Raw genomic sequence first — 23981 nt, 5'->3', positions numbered from 1 at the left:
TATATGGGGAAGCATGTTCAGAGACTCATCAAAAAGTGCCTCAGTCTAGCTAATTTTTCCACCCCAACCTTCACCCAACCCCAAACAGCTGCATAAGTATTTTCTGGCAATAACTTTAGTTTAATACTGCTGACCAACATACACCATCCATAGCCATAAGCCCTAATAAGCTCAAAGTCTGGGCAAACAAATGAGAAGAAAAAGCTACATATAACAAACTACTCAAGTAGAAGAATATTAGTTGCTGTGTAATCTTTTTTGCCATAGTAGTTAACAAGGAGTGAAAGATACCTTACCGCTTGTACTATTTCAGAAATGGTACATTCTGACACTCTAGAATAAAAGGTACTTTTGTCCACACATTATTTTGCTGCTGGTGTAGAGGATAGCAATTCTATCGTTAGGTTAGATGTGTACAGTACACCTTAAACACAAATATCATCATCACGGATAGTTCTCTGAAAATATCTGTTCAACGTGCACCGGCCGTCAAAAAAGCTTACTGAATGTTAGCAACCACTAGGAAAGGTATAATAAGACAGAAAATATCATAACGGCACTGTATCAATCCATAGTACATCCACACCTTGAATACTGCATGCAATTACATTCACCCCATCTCAAAAAAGATAACTCAGAACTGGAAAAATACAGAGAAGGGCAACAAAAACGTTTAAGGAGTATGCAACAGCTTCCATAGGAGGAGAGATCAAAAAGACTGGGACTATTCAGCCTAGAAAAGAGACAACTAAGAGTGGATCTGACAGAGCTCTAGACACTCATGAGTGGTGTGGAAAAAGTGTTATTTACCCCATCACGTAACACAAGAACCAGGGGTCAACCTATGAAATTAATAGATGATTTAAAAACAACATAAGAAAGTACGTCTTCATGCAATGCACTGTCAACCTGTGGAATTCATTGCCAGGGAACGTCTGAAGTAACCCCATGCTCTAGGTGTCCCTAAACCTCTGAATGCCAGAAGCTGGAAGTGGATAACAGGGAATGGATCACTTGATAATTGCCCCGTTTTGTTCATTCCCTCTGAGGCTTCTGGCAGTGGCCAGTGCCAGAAGACAAGATACTGGGCTATATGGACCATTAGTCTGATCCAGTATGGCTGTTCTTATATAAATACCATTGATCAAAGTTGTTTTTCTGATCACTGGTCCAATGCTAGTGCACTGAAGAGTTAACTGGTCCTTAGAGTGTGTGCGCTAAGAGTATGTCTACATTTCAAGCTGGGGTTGTGATTCCCAGCTCAAGGATAGACATGGTTATGCTAAGCTCTCATTGAGCTAGTGCACTAAAAATAGGATGTAGCCATGAAAGTGCAAGCTGCAGGATGGGCTAGTTGTCCCAAGTACATGCCCATCCAAGACGCAAGGCACATACTTGGGGTGGCTAGCCCATCCATCCAAACAGCTGCAGCGGCTACACTCAGTCACAGCCAGCATGATATGTCTCCTCAAGATGGGAACCACACCCCAGCTCAAAGTGCAGACAGACCCTTACATGCAGTGTTTTTTACCCATTCAGTAAATACCAGAGACATTTTAAAGGCCTGAACATATTGTTTTATTTATCCATTTAATAGCCACCTGATTTTAGAGGCCACTATCTAGAGACCACAGCTAGAAACAGAAACCAATACTTGACCCATTCTAGTCACCATGCAATGATATGCAACTATTAGTCACTAGCCGTTAAGATACTGGTGATGAAAATCAGGTCAAAATCGAAGTGGGGAAGCAAGACTGAAGTCAGAAAGGTATTATTTCAAGGTCTATACTTGGTGACTAGGCAGTATTACTTAAAGATTTAAAGCATTGCAAGAGGACACAGCCTTTGCTTCTAGAACAAGTAGCCACATGATATTGTACCTTGAGCAAGTTACTGGTTCCTTCAGTTGCAGTTTTGTTTTGTTTTTTGAAAAGGACTGGTCCAGCCATACAGAGTTCCCCTTAACCCCTGAGATGTTAGTAAGGACCCCCTTGCTAGCATCAACAGCAGTACTGGGACTATAGTTACCTTCACATTGCAGCATCACTGGGATTTTTATGAAGATCCCTAAATACCAAAAAATTGAATCTTCAACATTTTACAAGACTTAAGATGGGAACAAACCCTTATTAATACTGTAAACATTTCTGATGCATTCAGTGCATGTGCATTAGCCTTGCAAACTAGACAAGGAAAAAGTTCAGCCTGGCATAAAGCTGCTTGCTCACTTTTTACCATAATAATTGATTTGAAAATTAGTGATATTTTATACTTGTCCATCAGAAATATTTACCCTAGAGGAATCTTGCAAGGCTGCAGCGTAGGTTCACTACTTCTTTGAGCAACTGTACATACAGGTTTGACTACATACCCTGGCAGTGGACGTTTGTAACATTCACACTTCTTTAAAGCTAGTCACAGAATAAACACCACAACTTCCTCTCCCCATCCTCCCTCAAAACCAACCAATGTTGACAGCCAAGCCAGTTACAGCACTTCTTTTCAAAAGTGGCTCTGTTCTTTCCTTCTCTCTGAAGCTATTTGTGTAACTAGTCTTTTCATCAGAACTTTTGCTGCCAACTCTTTTGAAAATATAAATAAAATGAAAAAAAAATCCAGCTCACAGTAAGATATTACAGATCATTTTATTTAGAAATAGTTCCACCTATACAAAGTGTGTTCCAAGTTTCATTCTTTATTGCACAGGGCATCTGACAGGAACATCTCTGCAGACACGAATTGGTATGGTCTAGTAATAGTTCCCAGGCAGGGTCAGAAAGGCAGGAGAACTAGGTTCTAATCCCAGCTCTGGCAAGGACTAAACCAGGCAAGTCACTTGACTTCTGCAACTCAGTTTCCCCTTCTGTATAACTGCAAGGTTTACCTACCTCTATAAAGCATTCTAGACGTACAGGTGAGAAGTGTTCCAAAACCCTCCCTACACAACAGAAATCACAGTGAGATCAAAAGCATCTCCACATCAACCAGTGAGAAGGTTGTCTGAACAGATTTAAAAACTCAGACATCAGAGGAGGACTGGATGCATAAGAAAGTTCTTGGGGGAAAACCGTCTGCTCTAAGATGCCTTTTCATATATAGGTCAATAAAAAGAAAAAACAAAAATAGGATAAATAAAAATCTAGGAAAAATGGTCTCCCCATTGAGTGATAGCAAGATCTCCATTAGGCATGAGCAGACTTAGCACTCTGAAGTCAGAGCTGATCACTAGTAGCTTAGAGGCCTTCTGATCTCTGCTGCAGTAGATGCAGAGGCCTTATTTGCTACGACAAGACTCAAAATGAATATCAGAGCAATTCCCCTCTGGCTCACAAGCAGATATCAGTACAGTACTGATCAGAAAAATCTGCTTTGAGACAGCAAACAAAAGGCACACAATCCAAAGTGAGCAGATAAAATTCAGTTCACCCCTCTTCAGATCTGTCGCTACCGCCGCCCCCCCACCACACACACACAGTAGAATCTGTATTTCCTATTCCCTTTTCACAGTCTTTCTACCTACAAGTTTGCCTGAACAGACTATCAGTTCCTCACAAGCATCTCAAGTTCTGCAGCTGCAATCTGCTGGGCTCCCATTGTTTCCTTTTGCCATTAACATTTCCTTTCCTCTGGATCACGATACAAACTCCAGAATCTCCAGGCTTTGGAGTAAGGCAGCATCCTTGGGCCATGCCAGGAATTCTGGTGATCCCTTTTCAGAAATACAAAGAGAAAAACTGCTCTTATCCTCCTTGCCTTTCTGCCAGGCAACGCTGCCACTTTCAATGTGTCAAAGCTGACTCAAATGTCAGGAACAAATGAACCACAAACAGTGGAAATAACATTTCACTGCACTTCCCAAGGGAAGACAAAAGGCTACATACCAAAAAAAGAATCAGAATTTGGGACTGGTTAAATACTCAAATGCACGGTTCATGAAAGCAGGGAGATGGAATCTCATTTTAATTCCTAGATGAATCTGCTCTGTGATAATGGCAATACATGATTTGGAATGAATTAGCTGCTTCAGTTCTAAAAAGATACCCAGGACTGGAATACGAGAATCAGAAAAAGTCAAAGCGAGTTGCACTGGCAGACTTTTATAGTCTGCCAATATAACTTGTGGAAATTGCTTTCTTAGTGAGGCTGAGGGATTTAAAGTGGGGCATGAATAGCTGTTTTTTAGATTCAAAAGTAAGCAAAACAATGTAAGCAAGACTTTTAGAGGAGCCATCAGTAACAGGTCGTGTTTACTTTTCATCAACCAAATGTGTCTGTCTCGCATATTTTGCATCATGTCCAGAAGAAATGCAAATACTTCAGTGGTGGTTTTACTGTCTGTCAATTGCTTTTCAAATGACAGCTCTCTGTATCTGTCAGGGAAGAACTTACGTAGAATCACATTAAACTATGCATAATGTGTGTTGGTGCTAACCAGTGCTGTTATTCTTTCACTTTGGAAAGCAACACATTTACAAAGTGATTTTTTTTTTTTTTAAAGTAGAACTATCCAGGCATGGAATAATAAAATCCTCCCCAGTGAAATAAGTCCAACATTCACTATTAGATCTTTCAGAACTCAATAGCAGATTTACCTATGGGGATAACAGAAGACATTTCAGACCAAGAGTAGTTTTCACACAACTCAGCAGAATCACAAAACTTCACCATAGTCGATATAAAATGTGCAAAAACTTTGATACATGGCTTTAGTAAGATAAATTGAACCATATCACTTCAATGTTAAACAGCTTAGAGGATTGAATGAGAACCAGAAACTCAATCAGCCATGGAACAAAAAGACATCTGCTACAGATCCAAATTACTGATTTATCTTACACTCCAGTACTTAAGCTGGTCCTGTTTTTATGAATTAGCTTTAAAAGATGCACCTAAAGTGCTCTCTTGCTAGACATACAAAGGAAGTATTTTGTATCTACCAAATGAGGGTTAGTTCTCCTACGACCATTGATAGGGACCTTAAAGTTCTTCCGTGACAGACACAAACAGCTGACATTTGAAAAGCGACTGTAGGTGGTTTTGCTGCTTGTCAAAGTGTCTGCGTTTCTTCTGACATGATGTAAAAATCCAAGACAAATTCTGTTGACAAAAAGTAAACAAGACTTGCTGGAAAACTGATGGCTCCTATAGAAGTCTAGCATATGCTGCTTTACTGACTTCTGAATGTGAAAGTGCTATTTATGCCCCATTTTAGATCCCTCAGCCACTCCCTCTAAGAAAGAAATGTTCTCTCTTGACTGAAATTTTCCCAAATAAACCAAGCAGGAAGCTTGTCTGCTTCTTGTGGGGATGGAATGCATCATTTAAAATACTGTAGGTCTACTCTAAAAAATATTTTAAAAATTATTTTCACACACGAGATCTTAATTTTGGGTTGGACTGTTTACATTGACTTGTCCTTCCAGTTTACTAAGAAGGAATCCTTCCCACTGACGCTGCATGCAAAAAGTAGTTTAAGTCAGGAAAGTGCAGCACAACACAGATACCTTTCAGAAGTCTATACATGGAGTAGATCATGAAGTGGAGAGAATTATTTTTGCACAAAATTTTTTCAAGGAATGTGGAGAGGCAATATTGTCTAATAATTACAGCACAAATTAGTAGTCTGGCAAGATGAGTTCTATCTCAGTTACAGCACAGACTTGCTGTGACATCAGGGAAGTCACAACCTCTGAGTGTCGTCATCTCAACCAAGGGGATACTTGCCTGTTTCACAACAATGCTGATATTTATTCAATTGTTTCCAAGTAGATCCGAGATCTTTAGGTGGAAGGTGACATAGAAATGTATGTTATCGATGTACTAAACCTGGATCAGGGTTCAAATCCTGTATCAGATCACCCTTCTTGGCAACTTTTCAGTATCTCCACTTGGAAAGGTTTAAATAACTAACTCACTGCAAGGTCAGACTCCTGAATCTAGTTGAATGATCCCAACAGCTAGTTTTGTAACAGCAAAGAAAGACTACACATCTTAAGTTTATGGTGCTCAGAGGCTACAGAAATGAACGTTAAGTACATACTGATAAGTAATATCAGTTGTTTTTGGCCTATGGACCGTCTCTTCCTGCAAGTCCAATTACAGTCTTCCTTGGTGATGCCATTGATTTTCATGGACAAAATAGTGCTACTGAGAATAAGTCACATGCATCCACATTCTAACTCTTTGAATGACTGCTTGTTAGAGCATCCACATGGAAACTGTGCTTAACTCATCCATTTTTATTTACAGAAGGTGAGCTTGACAACGTTTGCAAATGTTTTGATTCAAATGTTCATGCACCTAGTATTTCCATGCAAAGCCACCAGATTTCCCCACTTTCAGGTAACAGTTTACAATAAAACCATAAATTCCCCCCCAAAAGAATCACTGGAATGGATAATGGATTTGTTTGAAATGAAGCCCAAATTAACCCAAAACTGAATACAAGCTCAGGTTTATAGCCCATGGCTGGCTAGAATCAAAGGGGACTCCTTCAGGGAGAGCCATACATACACCTGTAGCCCTGACAGATTGTCACTGATCAGCCTTTTTATTTCTATATCAGTAAAATACTTTAAATGCAAACCTAAAGCTAGGCTTTGGGCAGCTGCCTATTCTGACTGAACGGACTACAATTTAAGTATTTTAATCCACCTTCATGCTATTATAGTTTAGTCAATTTGATTTTTTTTCCTGTTTATTACAATGGGGTTTAGGCTTCCTGAATGTTTCCTATTACTAGTCTTGATGTGTGTTTGAAGAATGCACATATAGCATTAACTACACAAAACAAGTGTACTCTATGGATACACACAGTGGTCACGGTTAAAAAGTTGATGTTTATCAACAATTACCATACTGAAGTACATAGCTCTATCTACCATGGTAACAACTCTGTTTGATTCCCCACACATTTTAGCAAGGAATAGCAACACTCTCCAGCTAACCACAGTAATAGGGTTGTGATTATATATTGAATAATACATCTACTGTGGGAAAGCCAAATACGATGTGAGCAGTAGGCATGTATGGGTAAGGTGGAGGAAAATGGCCAGCAAATACATCTGCACGTTACTACCTAAACCCCTGCTAGGAATAATTTACAGTAGATTCTCATTTGTTTGCTCTATGGTCTCTTTCAACCTGGTAATTTACCATGGTGAAGGTTAAAATTGTCACAGTTATTAGTAAAAGTCAGGGCCAGGTCACATGCAATAAACAAAAATTCACAGAAGCCAGTGACCTGGCCCTGACTTTTACTAAAAATAACCGTGACAAAATGGGTCTGACTGGGAGATGAGAGCCCGAACCCTGGCCCATGCATTGGGGGGAGGTCCAGCACTAGCCACAGCTGTGGCTGACAGCTCAGGGCCCACCGCTGACCAGAGCTCCAGGTCTGTGGGCCCCCAACTGCCCTGCAGGGCTGGTGGCTTGGAGTTGCAGAGGGCCCCCACATCAGCAGGGAGCTCTGGGTACCCCCATCACCCATGGTGTCAGGGAGCTGTGGGCCTCCCCACACACAAACACACGTGGCAGCTAGGAGCTCCGGGTCACCCCCCATCCCACAGCAGCTTGGAGCTATGGGGTCCCCCACAGCAGCTAGGAGCTGTGTGTGTGCAGGGCCCGCTCCAGATCCTGCTGCCTGCAGCGGCTTGGAGCTCCTGGCCCCTCCACCACCCATGGTGGCTGACTGACAGCTGTGGCGCCGCCACCCCAGGGCTGAAGCAGAAAATGTCACAGAGGTCTCTGGAAGTCACAGAATCTGTGACCTCCGTGACAATCTTATTTTTAACCATGACACATTCATTTTCAATATTATATTTGGGCATGAGAGATAACACTACCATACAGTATGCTTGAACCTGCACTGCAGTTCAAAGATCTTGTTCCTATTATTCAGTGGTTTGCAAAATTCAGTACTTAAAAGGAGTCTTTTGTCATGAATATGAATCAATGACATTCTGCTCTAAGCTCTCTGTGTGGAAGACTCCAAGCCTGTCAGCGGAGCACAAGGAGACTTGCAAGCAATTTCCTTTTTTCATAGGTCTTGCGCCATACATAGTAGTATCAGTGTATGTTCCTTCCTCTGTGAAGTGTTTGTGAGTGCACTAGGTATGAGTCTGCCCTTGCCCTCTTGGGTTTATTCCTTCAGTTAGCAGGAAGGGAAAAAAGCATTTAGGTCTTGTCTACACTTGAAAAATAGGTTGACCTAACATAGGTTGAATTACAGCAATGGCTGATGTCCACACTGCATTCCTTGGACTGGTGAAGTAAGTCTTCACCAAAGCACTTCCACCAACCTAAGAGGGGCAGTGTGGGGAGTTGAGAGCCCAGTCTCCCAGCTCCCTTCCCCCTCCTCCATTCCTGCCAGGAGCCAGGTAAAGCCGCCTGGGGCTTCTCTCCTCTACCACTCTGTGGGAACCAGGCATCCTTGTCAATTTCACAGCACAGACGTGAAATTGACAAGGCGGACACAGTTGCCTGCAGGGGCTGGTAGAGAAGTAACTGGGCTTCTCACCCAGTTTCTGGCCGGGAGCAGGAGCCAGCCGCCCGGGCTTCCAGTAGCCCGGGCTTCTCATCCTGCTCCTGGCCCAGAGAAGGGGTCCAGCTGCTCAGCTATCCCAGGGGTTTTCTTGTCAATTTCCAGTGGAGTGATGACATTGACAAGGACAGCTCCACAGCTTATGTAAGGGGACACAGTGTCTACATTGACACTGCGTTGCTCTAACTAAGCCAACAAAAGCCCTGCACTTCTGGTCGAGGTGGTTTTATTTTGTTGAAAAAACAGAGCAGTTGCATCGGCAGGGGTTAATTGCAGTGTGTACACAACCTCTTGTCGACCAAAGCTGATTTTGGTCAACAAAAAACTCTCAATTGTAGATCAGGCCTTCGAAGAGACAATCCAGTTGGATATTTGGACATATGAAAACAAATGAAATAAGTGATTAAAATACATTCCATAAATCAATTTAAGAGCATTCTATTCATTTAATACAATATTAAACTACATCAGTGGATTTATACTTAGATTAATAGATTCCAAGGCCAGAAAGGATAACTGTGATCATCTAATCTGACCTATGTAACACAGGTTACAGAACTTTCCTAAAATTATTCCTAGAGCATATCTTTAAATCAAGATTGGATATTTTTCTAGAAATGGTGTGCTTGAGAATCCACCATAACCTTTGGTAATTTATTCCAATGCTTAATAGCGCTGACTGTTAAAAATATATGCCTTATTTTCCATTTGAATTTGTCTAGCTTCAACTTGCAGCCTTTGGATCATGTTATACCTCTCTCTGCCAAACTGCAGAGCCCATTATAAGCTATTTGTTCCCTATGTAGGTACTTAGACTGCGATCAAGGCACCCCCTTAACCTTCTCTTTGTTAAGATAAACAGATTGAGCTCCAAGTCTATCTCTATAAAGCAGGTCTTATCCTTTAATCATTCTTGTGGCTCTTCTTTGAACATTCCGCAATTTACCAACATTCTTCTTGAATTGTGGGTCCCAAAACTGGCTACAGTATAGCACACCAGTGGCTGCACCAGTGCCAAATACAGAGGTAAAATAACCTCTACTCCCACTTGAGATTCGCATTTATGAACTCAGAATCACATTAGCTCTTTTGGCCAAAGTCACACTAAAAGCTCATGTTCAGCTGACTACCCACCACGATCCCCAAATCTTTTTCAAAGTCACTGCTTCCCAGAATAGAATCCCCCATCCAACAAGGATAACCTACATTTTGTTCCTATACTTATACATTTACTGTATTAAAAACACATTGTTTGCTTGTGCTCAGTTTAGTAAATGATCCAGAGTATTGTGAATCAGTGACCAGTCTTCATTTACCCACACCCCCAACTTTTTGGTCATCTGCAGCTTTCAGTTATAATTTTGTTGTTTCCAAATCACTGATAAAAATGTTAGGGTAGGGCCATGAACCGATCCTTGGGGGACCCCTGCTTTATGATCCCATGTTTACAGATACATTGTGAGACCTATAAATTAGCCAGATTTTAATCCATTTAATGTGTCATGTTAATTTTATATCCTTTAGTTTTTCAGTCAAGATATCATGTGGTACCAAAGTGCTACTCCTTACAGAAGTATATTACATCAAGACTATTACTATTTATCAACCAAATTTGCAACCTCATAAAAAGTATACCAAGTTAGACAGGGATCTATTTTCCATAAAGTCAGTTGATTGGCATTAGTTATATTATCATCCTTTAATAATAGAATTTGTGGACCAGCTGCTCCATTATCTTGCCCAAAATCTATTTCAGACTGACAAGCCTATTATTACCCAGATCATTCAGTTTACCCTTTTTAAATACTGGCATAACATTAGCTTTCTTCTGGAACTTCTGTGTTCCAACACTTATTGAAAATCAACATTAACAGTCTAGCCCACTCCTCAGCTGGCTTTTTTAAACCTTTTGGATGCATGTTATCTGAACCTGCTGATTTAAAAATGTCTAACTTTAGTAGCTGCTGTTTAACATCCTTAGGAGATACTAGTGGAATGGAAAGAGTGTTGTATGATAGGACTACATCTCTACATACTACACTTTCAGATTGGAATCACTTTAATCTAGAAGGAAAATTGCCCCAAGTTACTACAGACAAACTAGTATTATAGAAATTGAGGAGACATTCCTACATCATTTTATTGATCATTTATTTTTACTGAAATAATTTGTATAGCATTTTGAAGACAAAGCAATATATTGGAAATAAATCAAATATTACTAGATAGAGAAAAAAGCCTGTATCTCAGACATTCTCCGAGCCACCATACATACAACTCTGTTCTATTTCTTATTCAGACATTAGAAAGCATCTCATCTGTATTTGTCTAGACTGATAATGTTATTTAAAAAGGATGTTGGAGAATCTCAGTGGCAAGGTGTAATTGATTTGCATTTTGTAGTTTACATTTAGGAAAAAGTATTCAGTAACTGCTAAGACTGAATTTCATACTTTAGAAGCAGTCAAGTCTGGCCTGTGGAACAAGGAGAGAGAGGAGGTCTATATAACCAAATTAGGCATTTTGCTATGAAGTTGCAATGGCTCATGTAGACAGTATACGAGTTCAAATTCACCATTTATCTTTCCAAAGACATGATTGATCACGTAAAAAAAGCCCACAGCTACTATTCGCCCCTACAAAAATCTACTTACCCACTCACCTGGGCACATTTTTTATGAGTAATCATTTGGGTTTTAGCATATTAGACAAGCATGTAGATTTTGTGCCTGAGTAGGAAGGGCACAAAATTTTTCAAGGGTTCAATATAAAAAAAATAACTAAAGACTGATAGAGGGTTATATAAAGAAACTATCCTCCTTTGGGCCTGTCATTTGTCTATCGCTTAAATCTCTAGGTGCATTTACAACCAGTCAGTTTGCACTATGGTAATACAAATAATAAATAGTTGTAAGCATTATGACACCAATAGCTAGCTGTAAGGACACTCCAAGCTTATAGTTACCACAACAGGAATGATTAATTCAGAAGTAATGTCCCCAACCACTAACTAGAACCATTACTAAAGAATATACCTTTCCCCATCTGCCAACCTCATTGGAAGGCTTGAGTAAACAGATTGATTATCTGGGCATAGTGATAGCCTAACAAACTACTGACCCTTGTGGGAAGCAAAGTCCAAAGTTAACGGCAATCCACAGAAAACTCTGCCTGCATCTAGGGTCTGTCAGAATCAAAGACTAATTGGGGCGGAGAAACTGGTCAGGCATGGAGGATGATCTGCTAAATATATCCAAGTCCTCAAGGATTCTGGACCCACATTGCTTATTGAAAGAAATGTGACAATGTCTTTTTAAGCACTTAAAACCAACACAGATATCACTAAGTTTCTGTTTGTAATGCTAAATTAAAAATAAAGCAATACAACTGTCAAATCAAGATGAAATGAAGGTCAAATCAAAGAGTTAGCATCAATATTGGATTTTAATTAAATCAGATTTGACTAATTATCGGCATAATACAACAAACAACTCGTATAAATCCTAAAGTCGGCATTTAAGGAGGTGGCTATTGGTTTGTTATAAACTGAAGAATTTTACCAAAGAGTCAAATCAGAACTTAGATCTCGTTAAATATTTTAACACTGGAACTAAAAGTATCTAATGCATGAACCACAACACGAGAACAAAGTTTACAAAGCTTCCTTCTTAGATTTCTATTCTTTTATGGAAGCTATACCTTTCCCTCCTCCCCTACGGAGAGCATACAGGCCATAACAGGTAAGCAGACATGACAACCTCTTTGGCAGTTTACAGCTGTCAGTTTTAATTTTCTCAGGACTCAGAAGATTGTCATAAAGATAATGAGAATATGTGCTGTGTTTAGGGCTATTTAAATTGGGATAATTTTCTGGTGCCTTCCTCGTGTGGACTTTACAGGTGCCCATACATACTCATGCACACTGTCACACCCTAAAATTAAAAAATAAAAGGCTAGGATGCCTCCCAACTAACAAGAAGGGACAAAAAAAAAAAAAACCCAGAAAAATAAGGCCTGGTCTACACTACATGGTTAGGTTGATGTAAGGTGCCCTGGGTCAACCTAGCTGTGGAAGTGTTTTCACTTAAATTTGGCTCCTGCTGATGCAAGTGCCTTTCTACACTGATTTAGTAATGATTTTCAACCTTTTTTCCTTTGCAGACCCCTAAAAAATTTCAAACAGAGGTGTGGATCCCTTTGGAAATCTTAGTCTGCAGCCCACCAAGGCTCCACAGACCACAGTTTGAAAACCAGTGTCACTGTCCGTGTCAACACTGTTTGCTTATATCAACTGTTACTGGCTTTCAGGAACCATCCCACAGTGCTCTGCACTGGACAATACAATGGATACAAGTGCTCCTGGTGAGGACATGCACCGCTGACACAAGGAGTCAAGTGTGTGCACACAAACAATTTAATAACTGTGATGGGTGTACGCCAACATAAGTTAAGTTGACATCATTTTGTAGTGTAGACATGCCCTAAGAGAACAGAAGGTTCAAAACTCTTCAGCTCTTAGTCTTAGCCATCGACTTCCTTTAAAACTCAGCAGCAAGTATGTACTGCTTAAACTCATTTAAATTAACTACAAAAAATATTGTATTATAAATTTAGGCCTTAACATAGGTTGCCGGCTTCATATTTTAAATAGTGGTGTTTTTTAAATCAATCTGTATTAATTTAAATTTTAAAAATCAATTTGTATCAATCCTCCATCTGGGTGAAAAAGTCTTGAGATGACCATCACTAGTGTATTTAAAGTTATGCACAAAGTCCTATAAAAATAATTTAAAGGACCCTAGCAACTAATAGTCACTGAACAGTCATCCACCAAAATTAACACATATGAACATCTTATGAGCAGATGTCATCGTCTTAAAATAAATGGTCATCTTTATTTTTGGGAACAGGATGTTAGGTCAAATAGCTTATCTTTAGAAGTTTCCATCTTGACAGAGGAAAGTTATCACAAAGCTTTTCAAGATAAAGCCTATTTACAATAAAAACAGAGTTTGTATCAGGTCTATATTCCTATATATGCTATTTCACTCACAGGTCTGTTAGCAAGTCTATCAGCTGACCTCAATTGCCAAAGAGGGGCACAGAGAAAGGCAGATCTCAATTAGCTTTCACTCTCTAGGGCTTTTTGGATTAACACCTTAAATTGCATCCAGAAGAGAATGTGCAACCAGCACAGCCTATGGAGCCCTGATACACTATTTAACATCAAATGCCAACAGCGCACTACATTTAGTGCAATGTTTTGAATGGAGTGCCTCCCGCCAGCCTTGCTAAGCAGTCAGCCATCACATTCTCCATTAGCTGAAGCTTGCTTGTGTAGCCCCATTTAGCAATCCAAACTGGAGGTCATTAAAGAAGGGATAACTAACCAAAGTACCATACTTGAGGGAGTTGATCACAGTCCTCATAGTAAGTACAGACAGAAAAATATTTTGGCCACTGAAGCAAGCTGGAACACCAGGAGAAAGTGGGAATGCAAGAGAAGCCCTAAATCATGAGCCTTCTTATAGAAGGAGCAAAGCCCTTCATAATCATACCCTCCTCCCCCATGCCATACAGTTAAGCTTCATCCTCTGGATGAAAGTTTACACCTGTCCCTGTAGCTCAGTAAACGCAGCTAAGAAACTAGAGAGAAACTTCTTCACTGAAACATGCATACTTCATCTAAAGCGTGTCTGTAGTGATTTTATCTGTCAAAGACACAACAGTTAACCCCGGAAGGGTCCTAAAACATGCTGGCTGACTTTATACACACACACACACACACACACACACACACACACACACACACACACACACACACACACACACACACACACACACACACACACACACACACACACACACAGTTCCCAGAGAAGCTCTTGATGTTTAGTCAGAAAACCATTTTTGTATTTTGAAAAATATGATGTTTTTCCCTCTTCAATCTGCCTGTCTGACCATGTTGTCAAGTTGTTAGAGCAAAGGTCTGATAGTCAGGTCTTGGGGTTTTAATCACAGTTCCACCTCAGCTCTACTGTGTTATCTGACAGTCACAACCACTCTTCGCTCACTTTTCCTATTTTTAAACATATATTTACCTACTTCCCAAAGATGCTGCATCTTAATGTTTGTAATGTCTTTGAAAGTTCCAGACAAGAGTTATCCATTAAGTCTCAAATCCTTTTTGTGTGCGCTCCAAGCCACTATACTTGGAGGAGATAAAAAAAAATCTCATTTGCCAGCTGAATATATTATCTGGTTGGAGATCAGCTGTTGTTGTGTTCTTGAAATGATCACAGCTAACTGAACTAGCATAAAGAAAATTAACAAGCTAATAAATAGAATTCAATGAAGAGACCAAGCTAGTTCACATAACCGATGAATGCTGGATTTATATCCTAAGAGTATTTTCATAATCCAACAGACAACCAGACTGTTTATCTTGTGATGCCCATTCACATGATTATAATGTGTGTTGATACATCACTCGTTTCACCACACTTCAATGCCCTGTAACTGGAATAGAAAAGTTTTGAAGAACTATAAAAGACTATCCAGCCATTAAGGCACTTCCCTTGTAATGCATCTAATTTCAGCAGGGGGTAATACCATGTCAGTGATACAAACTTGTCTGCTTGCTATTACAGACGTGTTATTTTCCTAGTTAAAAAACAATATTCATGTGCACACTACTATGAGTTCTTGCTTTTCTGCTACAAATTATACACATACACAATCTTACCTCTCAGAAATGGGAACAGCAGCCAGGTCTCCTTACTGACTGCCAGTCCCCTACTCTAAACAATGCTGATATGCTAGAGAAATTAACCCACACTGCATTTTAAGTTTCCTGCCCTTCGATCTGCCTCTTCCCAATTTGAATTTCAATATGTTAAGTATGCTCCATAATATGTATTAAATTAGTGTAGAGATGATCTAGGTCATGTAGCATGTTGGGTATTTCAGTTACACATCAACCTTTAAAATGCCTCTCTCTTCCTCTCTTCCCCTCCCCCAAAAAGGCTGAACCATCATATTCTTCTAGAACAGTGACCTGCTTTTGTTAAATTCCACTTTAGTGAGGCGCGTGTAGATTTACAGCCTGCCACTGGCCAATGGATGTCAACATGAAAGTCTCAGATGGAGAGAAACGAGGGCAGTGTTTATAAAGATTCATAAGGAGAAAAGAGTCAGTAGGTAGTATCATTGCACACACGGTGATTCCTCAAGGCCTGAAGATACAAACCTAATGGATGGAATTAATATATTCAAGGTTCTTTTTTTTCCTTAAAATAAGAAAAGACTCAGCTGAATAGAACTGAAGGCAAAAAGTAGTCAGACAAACCGCTGACTGCCTCAGCGTTTAGGGGTTAGAGAGCATTCTCATTATGTTATATGTGGAGGACAGTCTTGTAGCCCACACACAACAGGGAGTCCTGGCTCTGATAGACTTGTGTGGCATGGGGCAAGTTACTACTTCTCCAAGCCTGTCAAATTCTGTAAGATGAGGATAACATTTATCTAACTTACAAAGGGGGTGTTGCAGAGTTTACTAATGTCTGTGAAAGCACTTTCAGATCTTAGGATGAAGTTGAAAATATTTTCTTTTTGTTTCTGACTCAATGGTTGACAAGCATGGCATTAGCACAAGGAATGTGCGTCAGGTATGCCCCAGTTCTAGCCACTATTAATATAGACATCTTTTGATTTGGGGTATGACTTTTCATCTCTATGCCTGTGTCTTCATCTATAAAATGGGGAAGATACCATCTGCCTCACAGGAGCATATGTTAATAAAACACGGCAAAGATTAAAAGCTTTATAAAAGTTCTAAGTCACTGTTATTTAAAGGAGTTCGGTCATTTAAAGGAGTGAAAACATGTGGCTAGAGGACACCCGTTATAAAATAAATAATTAGCTTTTCTGAAAGAATCCCTTAGAACATTCCCACAGTAGGTTCAAATGAGGTCATTTTACATATAATGTAATCCTGATATTCTGGTGCTAGTAATGCATCAGTGCACATGTGCATATTCAACCAATTTATTCTCCAAACTTCTTTATATTTTAGCAATATGTATTTAAGAACTGCATGTCAAGGGTTCTTTTTCCCCCAAGAAAAAAAACTGTCAGATCCTATTTTCTTTCCCATTTGATTTTCCTCCACTATACAAAGAAAGATATTGCTTAATTACAAGAAGGGGGAGCCCATATTTCAAGAGTTTGCTTTCTGTTCTGATGTATAACAATTTACTATAGGGCTTCTTTACTTGCATACTCCTGGGCAATTGAAATTGTATTTCACTGCTCCTCACACTTTGAGGAAGCAACACCAGTTTCTGTCTCTGAGTAATCAAGTGTCATTGTTTTATTTCTGACTTTTTTTTAAACAATGCATTATTTAGGACTTATGCTATCTTTTTGTTTAATAAATGATACATGCATACATACCTCCAACAAATACCCACACTAACTTTTTTTTTTATTGCATAGAAGTGCTTGCAGTTATAATCCAAAATCTTCAAAACATTTCATTTTTAAAAGAAATAGGAAAATAAATTCCTTAAGAAATAGAGAAGTCTGAGGTGGGGTGTGATTTGTCTTCTACATTTGTAGACAGCTGTAGTCAGTACTGTAGGTAAGTTTCAGAGCAAACCTTGGCAAAAATGCTTCTTTGTACAGGAATAAGAACTGTTGGAATTAACAAGCATAGCAAGAAACAGAAAAATCATTAATAGCTGATAGTCTATGAAACAGCAGCATTCACTCATACTCCGATAAGTCAAACAAAGTCTAATGCAGAGGAAAGAATTAACTATGACAGAAGCCCAGTATTCCAAATAATAAGTGTCAATGCCTTTTTAAACAACAACACATTTGAAATTAAAGGCTAAAAATAAGTCATTAAAGTTAACACCAAGCCAGCCACTCTGAGCTAACAATGTAGCATTGGTGATATAATGGGGTTAAAAGTAAAAATTCTTTAAACCTCAAGAATTTGTGACTCTTACAGACTATGTGTTACCATCACAGCACAGTCAGTGTCTCTGCTTCAAGGAGTCCAAGACCCAAAATTTTCATAACTGCATGTGCATAAATACACAGGAAATTAGAATGTTTGCAAATGCAATTGTGGTAATTGATTGTGTAAATTATGTGCATCTTTTTTTTTTTAAATCTGGTCCTAAATTAGCAAGTTATATGTGAAAGATCCAATCAGGTTGCCCTGTAAGAACAAGTTATTAACTTGTTTATTCCCTCCCCCTGGCATTTAAGGCAGGATTTGAAAAATTTACCAGAAACTTGTCAGAGTCCAGTAAGGAGAATCAAAGTGTTTTGTCTTTCATCCAAGCTTAAAAGACCCTGGAGAAATGCCCAATCCTTAGTCCCCAATTTAAGATGCCTGGACCCCTACTAACATATTGCCCTGAACCCTGCTCAAGGGTTTAGTCTTTTCCAGTCCGTAAATTTCAAGCCTCTTCCACACCACTGCTGGCAGACTATTTATCTTTACTCTACCCCTGCACCACACCAGAGGCTTCTGACACCTTGGGGTGTCTCCCCTATCCTTCCTTTCCTGCAGTCCCAATTTTTAGAGTCCTTCCCCCATGAGCAGCTTGAGTATCTGTTTTCAGCTTTGCCAAACACTAGCAGAGTGAAACTGACTTATTTTTCATGGCTGCCCAAAGGGTTCTGGACAGCAGTTATGAAATTGACCAGAGATTTGCCAGTTTCACACCATTGCTGCTTGCCAAAACTATAAACCAACAATTCAGTCACAGAACTGTGGGCCAACTCAAATAGCATTACTTCAGTTCACATCCCGCAGGATTTTAGCAGATATAGGATGAAATATTTTACTTTAGAAAAATTAACTGCCTTTAGAAAACTCATTTAAAATCTACCTGAAACAACAAAGGTACCCTGAAAGGGGGAGATTCAGCTGTATAATTTCATTAAGCAGACATACAGATAAGTTTCCTGAGCATTGTTTTAAAAGCATTTCCTCCTTCATGTCTAAATGATTAAGCCCAGATAAACTGTGATCCAGTCTCTTGGACAGCCACCTAACAGCCATTCCATAGGATTCTTCAGAATCATACTATAAAAATCCTCATTATATGCTAAGGAACAGCCTACTACCTGATAAAATAATCACTGTCCATACTGCTGAGTGAAACAGTACACAATGGAAGTCAGTCCCAGCACGGACAAGACCTAAGACGCAGTACATGATGTCATTACTATATATCTTGCTATATCAAATAATTACTCAAGACTTTCAGCTTTGTTACTGAATTTGGTTTGAAGCATAGATTATTTACAAATTGGGTTTTATTTCCCCTTAGCAGCATGTTAAAGAAAAGGAAAATATACAACATAGATCTGAGTTATTACATACTGCTTCTGGTGATTCCTATTTCAGAAAGAAATTTGATAAGACTTTGGTTGTATCTACTGGATTTTTGTGGAAGTTGCTGACCTCTCATTTTAACCTATGTGACCAGAGGATTAAGTTTGAAGATTAAAAATTCTCAATCAATTTTTATTGAACAGATTTGTTGTATAGAGACAATATTGAGTTTTTTTAAAACTGTTAGATTATTTTTCTTAATATTAAATAAAGCATTCAGACCATGGACTTGATGCATAAGCTTATTTTTGATCATGTAGGTAAATCACTGGTCCCAGGCTGCCAACTTTTACACTAATTTTCAAACCTAATCTTTTTCCTAACAGGTGATTTACCAGCCACTAAACTTTGGGGTTTATAACAAATACTCACTTTAACTGGTGTGTGAATCTGCAAATGTGTGAAATAAGGCATTTCTAACAAGTTTCACTGTGGTAAATAATAGAGAAAGGTCAAAAGCAGAGGATGGGGGTAAAACGAGTTTCCGGAAGACAGGGTTCATGTGGATTGTAAAGCTGAAGATACTATATATTTTCAGAGTGAAAGTAAAAAAACCCAAAATATAGCCAGTGATGCTATTCTGGCTGCAACGTTCTGCACCTGTGGTTACAGGTTTCCTGTAGCTTTAAGCAGCATCTTTCACGAAGGCATAGCAAAGCCCAGTAAGATACACACACAGGTCACTACTTTTCATTTAGTAGCTAGAGAAGGCGGAGCTCACAAACCTTCCTCCCACCAATTACTTCCACTCTCTGAACAGCCTCCATAGTACACTGCAGCCCATAAGGAGCCTTTGCTTTCACTTAGATGCACCTGCACTTTAATGTCAGACTCTCAGTTCTTCTCCTCCACCCACAGCCCTATTCACTCCTTTCATTGCAAAATTCAAGACAGACCCAAAAACAAAAGGTTCCAAGCACAGATTTAAAAAACAAACACACTCCACAGCATGTTTATACTGAAATGTGATACCATCTCAGCTGATGTTTTACAACAACCTTGCATTGTCCCATCCTTCCCTGTGCCCATTTCAAGGGATTCTATTCTTGCTGTTATCCCACTCTAGAAAAGCCAGTTTGAACAACAGATGTAAGGGAGAGGAGGCAGTGATTTTAAACTATTCCAGGATCTGATTAATAATGCTGAGGCAGCACACACACACAAAACTGAGAGGTTGCTCCCTCCCTCTTACTCACTGCTCTTCTCCCAGATATTCCCCTCCTCCAACTGGATGGGAGACTTGTTCCTTCCCCACTCTCTAACTCCCCTCCCTTCCCCCTCCCAATCCAGAGGCAGCACTTTGTTTTGGGGGCAATGAGACCAGACACCCTTAGGGCTAAACCAGGGAAGAGGCTGGGAACACAACCAGCTAGAAGCGGGATTAGTGACCTGCAGGAGAGAGGGAAGATGGAGAAGGGGACTTGGGAATCAAACCCTGAAAGGAAGAGAAGTGTGTGAGCTCAGCCTTAGGGAGGAGGAAGGGCAGAAGGAGTCTGGTAAGAGAGATGGAGGGAGGAGGGAAGATGAAGGGGAGCGCAGCACCAGGAGAGATCCAGCGGGAGGGACCTAGGGGCACTAGGGAAACAGGTGGGGGATGGATGGGGAATAAGGTCGGCCGCGGGGAGAGGGAGGAGGGAAGGACCCCGAGGGAGCAGGTAGTCGGACGGACAGAGAGGAGCTCGACCCCGGGGGGGGGAGGGGTGGAAGGGCCCTGGGGACTAGGTGGGGGGACGGGCGGAGGGGAGCTCGGCCCTGTGGGGGGGGGATGGAGGATCCCCGGAGGAGCAGCTGGGGGGCAGACGGAGAGGAGCTCGGCGCCGGGGGAGCAGGTGGGGGAACAGACGAAGGAGAGCTCGGTCCGGGGGGCGGGAGGGGGAGACGCAGGGGAGAGACGGGCGGGGGGGAGCTCGGCTCCGGGGGGGATGGAAAGGCCCCGGGGGGCGCAGGTGGGGGGCGGGCGGGGGGAGCTCGGCTCCGGGGGGGATGGAAAGGCCCCAGGGGGCGCAGGTGGGGGGAGGAGATGAAAGGACCCCAGTGGCGCAAGCGGCGCCAAGGCCGGTGCAGCGGGAAGGGCTGGCTGGCTGGCTGGCTCACTCACTCACTCACTCACCGGCGGAGGGGCGGGAAAGCGGCACCCGGTCCCCGGCTGCTCTGGTGGCAGCTGCTGCCCCATCCCCGGCTGGCTCCCAGCGCCGCCGCCGCCACTTTCTGCCCCGCCCCCACGTCACGCGCAACGTCATCGCGTAGGCCTGAGGCCGCGAGGTGAGTCACTCACGCCCTCTGACGTCACAGTGGGGGCTGAGCCAACGCAAGACCCGCCTCCATCCGTGGGCGGTGCCTCTGCCCCGTGGACCCGCCTCTTGAGAAGGTCCCGCTGGGGTGGAGAAGGCTGGGGATTGGCGGGTGGCGGTCCCTGGAAGCCCCGCCCCCAGCACTGAGCTGTCACAGGTGGCTGGGGCAGTGGTACCGACCTGCCCCCGCTGCCCTGCACATGGGTCCCGCCGCTGGCGGAGCTGGGCGCTCCCAGGGGAGTAGCAGCGTCTTCATTGCAGCGGCGCTGCAGCTGCGCGTGAAGACACGCCCTGCACCGCCCGTGCTTAATGTGCAATGAACGAGGCGGGGCTTGTGCAATCAGCTGCCGGAGTGGTAGCAATTCGTTTCCTTTCAAAACCGACGTGGCCAGCCTGAGGTGCGGAGCCACGAACTGCCCCGTCGAGGGGGAGGTGGCACACATTACGCACTGCCCCTTCCGTTCAGCCTGCAGGAAGGGTGCGGGGTGCACACCCATCCGCTTCACCCAGGTCTGTGACCGAGAGCAGCCATTAACACCTGAACATGTGCCCGTGTGTGTGTGTTCCCTGCTACCTCTGGATCATCCTGCCTGGCTTCTTGCTTATCTGCAGAGCCTGAGCTGCTCTTGGGGGGTTTCCTTCTGCAGGAGAGTCACGCCTCCTCCCTACTGAGTTCCCTCAACTTCCTTATACGGGTCAGGCCGCTAATAATTCTTACCTAGTTCCGCCTCCTCTGGCCAGAAGGCAACCCGTCATTCATAGGTGAAGTAATTGGCTCTTAGCTCCGTGTCTAACAGGGGATGGAAGCAAGCCCCATCACAGAGACTTTTTGAAACTTTTTGCAAAAAAAAACTTTTTGCAGAGAGATCCCCGACGAGCCCCCAGAAAAGCTTCAACTAATTTAAAACTTGCTTCTGCTAAGGTACTCTGGAGTATTGGGGTCAGGTGCAGGTGTTGATGCTGAGGGCCTGTCCTGGTTGTAGTTTTTGTTCTTCACTTCTGTGTGTAACGGCAAATGATGCAGAATAACAAAGAGATTATTCATCATCCTTTGATACTTACTAAAAGTTGACTATGTGAAACTAATACTCCTCCTCGTTCAGTCATGTAGGGCCAACTTAATATCTAGTAACTCCATTAAAACCAAACCTCTATTTCAGCTAAGGGGTGTTCTCAGGATGTGGCTCCCACAAGGGGCAGGGCTTGTGTTGATTTGGGGGGCTCGGCCCACTGCTAGATGTATCTGAGGTAGCCCAGCCCCCTGACATCACAGTGCATGACCCACCCCACTGTCTGCATGGTGAGGTAGCACATTGCCCTGTGGCAGGATGGTTGGTGGTGGCAGCGCCAGGGATGGGGCAGCTGCCGACATAGCAACCGGGGACCCTAAGGTTCCTAGGAGGAAATGGGGAGCCTGGGCATATAAATTATATGCTCTGATTTCCAGTAGGGGCCAAGCAGACCCCACGTAGTCTGGACCAGAAGACCACAGCTTAGTGCTAGCTTTGCCTTACCCTCACTTCCTTTTTTGTATTGAGTGCATCTCAGCTAGAATAAAGAATCAGGCCTCATGAATGAATTTGGCCCCCAGTGGCTTGTCCTAGGTGTTTTAGCTCCAGCACTTTGCTTTCACTCCCCTCCTTCTGATGTGAGATCTTTCTGCAGTGGGAACAACATTATTAATGCTGTAAAGCGGACCCCATCAGGAGGGTGTACTGATTAGAGGGATACACAGATCAAACGATGTACCTTTTAGAAAAGATGAAAGTAACATGGTGGATTTGTTTCAAGACAATGCCACAGATCAGAACCCAACAGAGATTACATTCAGCTGATTTGTGACATTATCCAATGTGACTGCGCTTGGGTATTTTTAGAAGTTGTAGCCCTTTGTGTGGAAGCTGATTTGATGAAAAAAAATGGCCTTGCTCTGTTTGTCTGATGCAATTAATGTATTAACAGTGGAAAAGTCTGAAATTTACACAATGACTTATTTAAAAATAATACCCATCTCTTTTGATGTTAACAGTCATATTTCCAATTAAATCACATGTATTAATCTACGCTGGCCAATATTCTCCCTCTACTCTTCGTCTCCCCCACCCCAAATCACAGCAGGCCAGTATAGCTAGAGGCAAAAAGAAAGCTCTGACTGTGCTATGTTAGGGTATGAAGAGTGGCATGAGCTGCATTTTGAATTCAAGCACTGCCAGCTGAATTTATAGTCACAGGAGGAACACTAAGTACATAGATCTTGACATGCCAAAAGAACCTAAAGACAGGAAAGAAAAAAATGTGAGCATCCTTGCACGCTAAAGCGAATACCCACCATTGACAATGGCATGGCTGAGCTGTGGGAGCATGGTGGATGTTTTACCCTTTAATAGCACCTCAGTGAATGCAGTGGCCAGTTTCAGTAGTCAAAAGACATCTTATGCTTCTTCATAAATGACTGGTCCTCTAAGGTTCCCTGCTGTGTGCTGCATAAGGGTATGTAGGATCTAGAGCGAATGTCAAATAATTTAGGACCAAAAGGTAGGGGTGTTTTTGTTTTATTTTGCTGTTTTCTTTTATTGTATTTACAAATTTGGATATTAATAAGAATATTTTTATCGTGTTTTAAAATATCCATGTAGACTATTTATGGGGCTATAAGCATCCCTCTTTAGCAATGAAATCCCAAACACTAGGATATTCTGTCTATGCATGAGAATTGGAGAGTGAAACT

The 23981-nt window shown here is 41.7% G+C and overlaps 1 protein-coding gene across 1 annotated transcript in view; it reads right to left on the bottom strand.

Moving 5' to 3' along the window:
• TMCC1 (transmembrane and coiled-coil domain family 1) overlaps positions 1–21300 on the bottom strand; it is a 182354-nt gene extending 161054 nt beyond the window's left edge. Inside the window, exon 1 of the mRNA XM_067544351.1 lies at positions 21073–21300. The gene's annotated coding sequence lies outside the window, so the exon portion shown is untranslated. The remainder of the gene's footprint in view (positions 1–21072) is intronic.
• Between the last annotated feature and the right edge of the window lie 2681 nt (positions 21301–23981).

Source organism: Emydura macquarii, unplaced genomic scaffold, assembly GCF_026122565.2.
Source record: "Emydura macquarii macquarii isolate MOO-44397 ecotype Brisbane River unplaced genomic scaffold, CSIRO-AGI_Emac_v2 contig_968, whole genome shotgun sequence".
Classification (NCBI taxonomy): Eukaryota; Metazoa; Chordata; order Testudines; family Chelidae; genus Emydura; species Emydura macquarii.
Note: the sequence above shows the minus strand (reverse complement) of the source record. Positions and strands in the feature narration are given on the sequence as shown.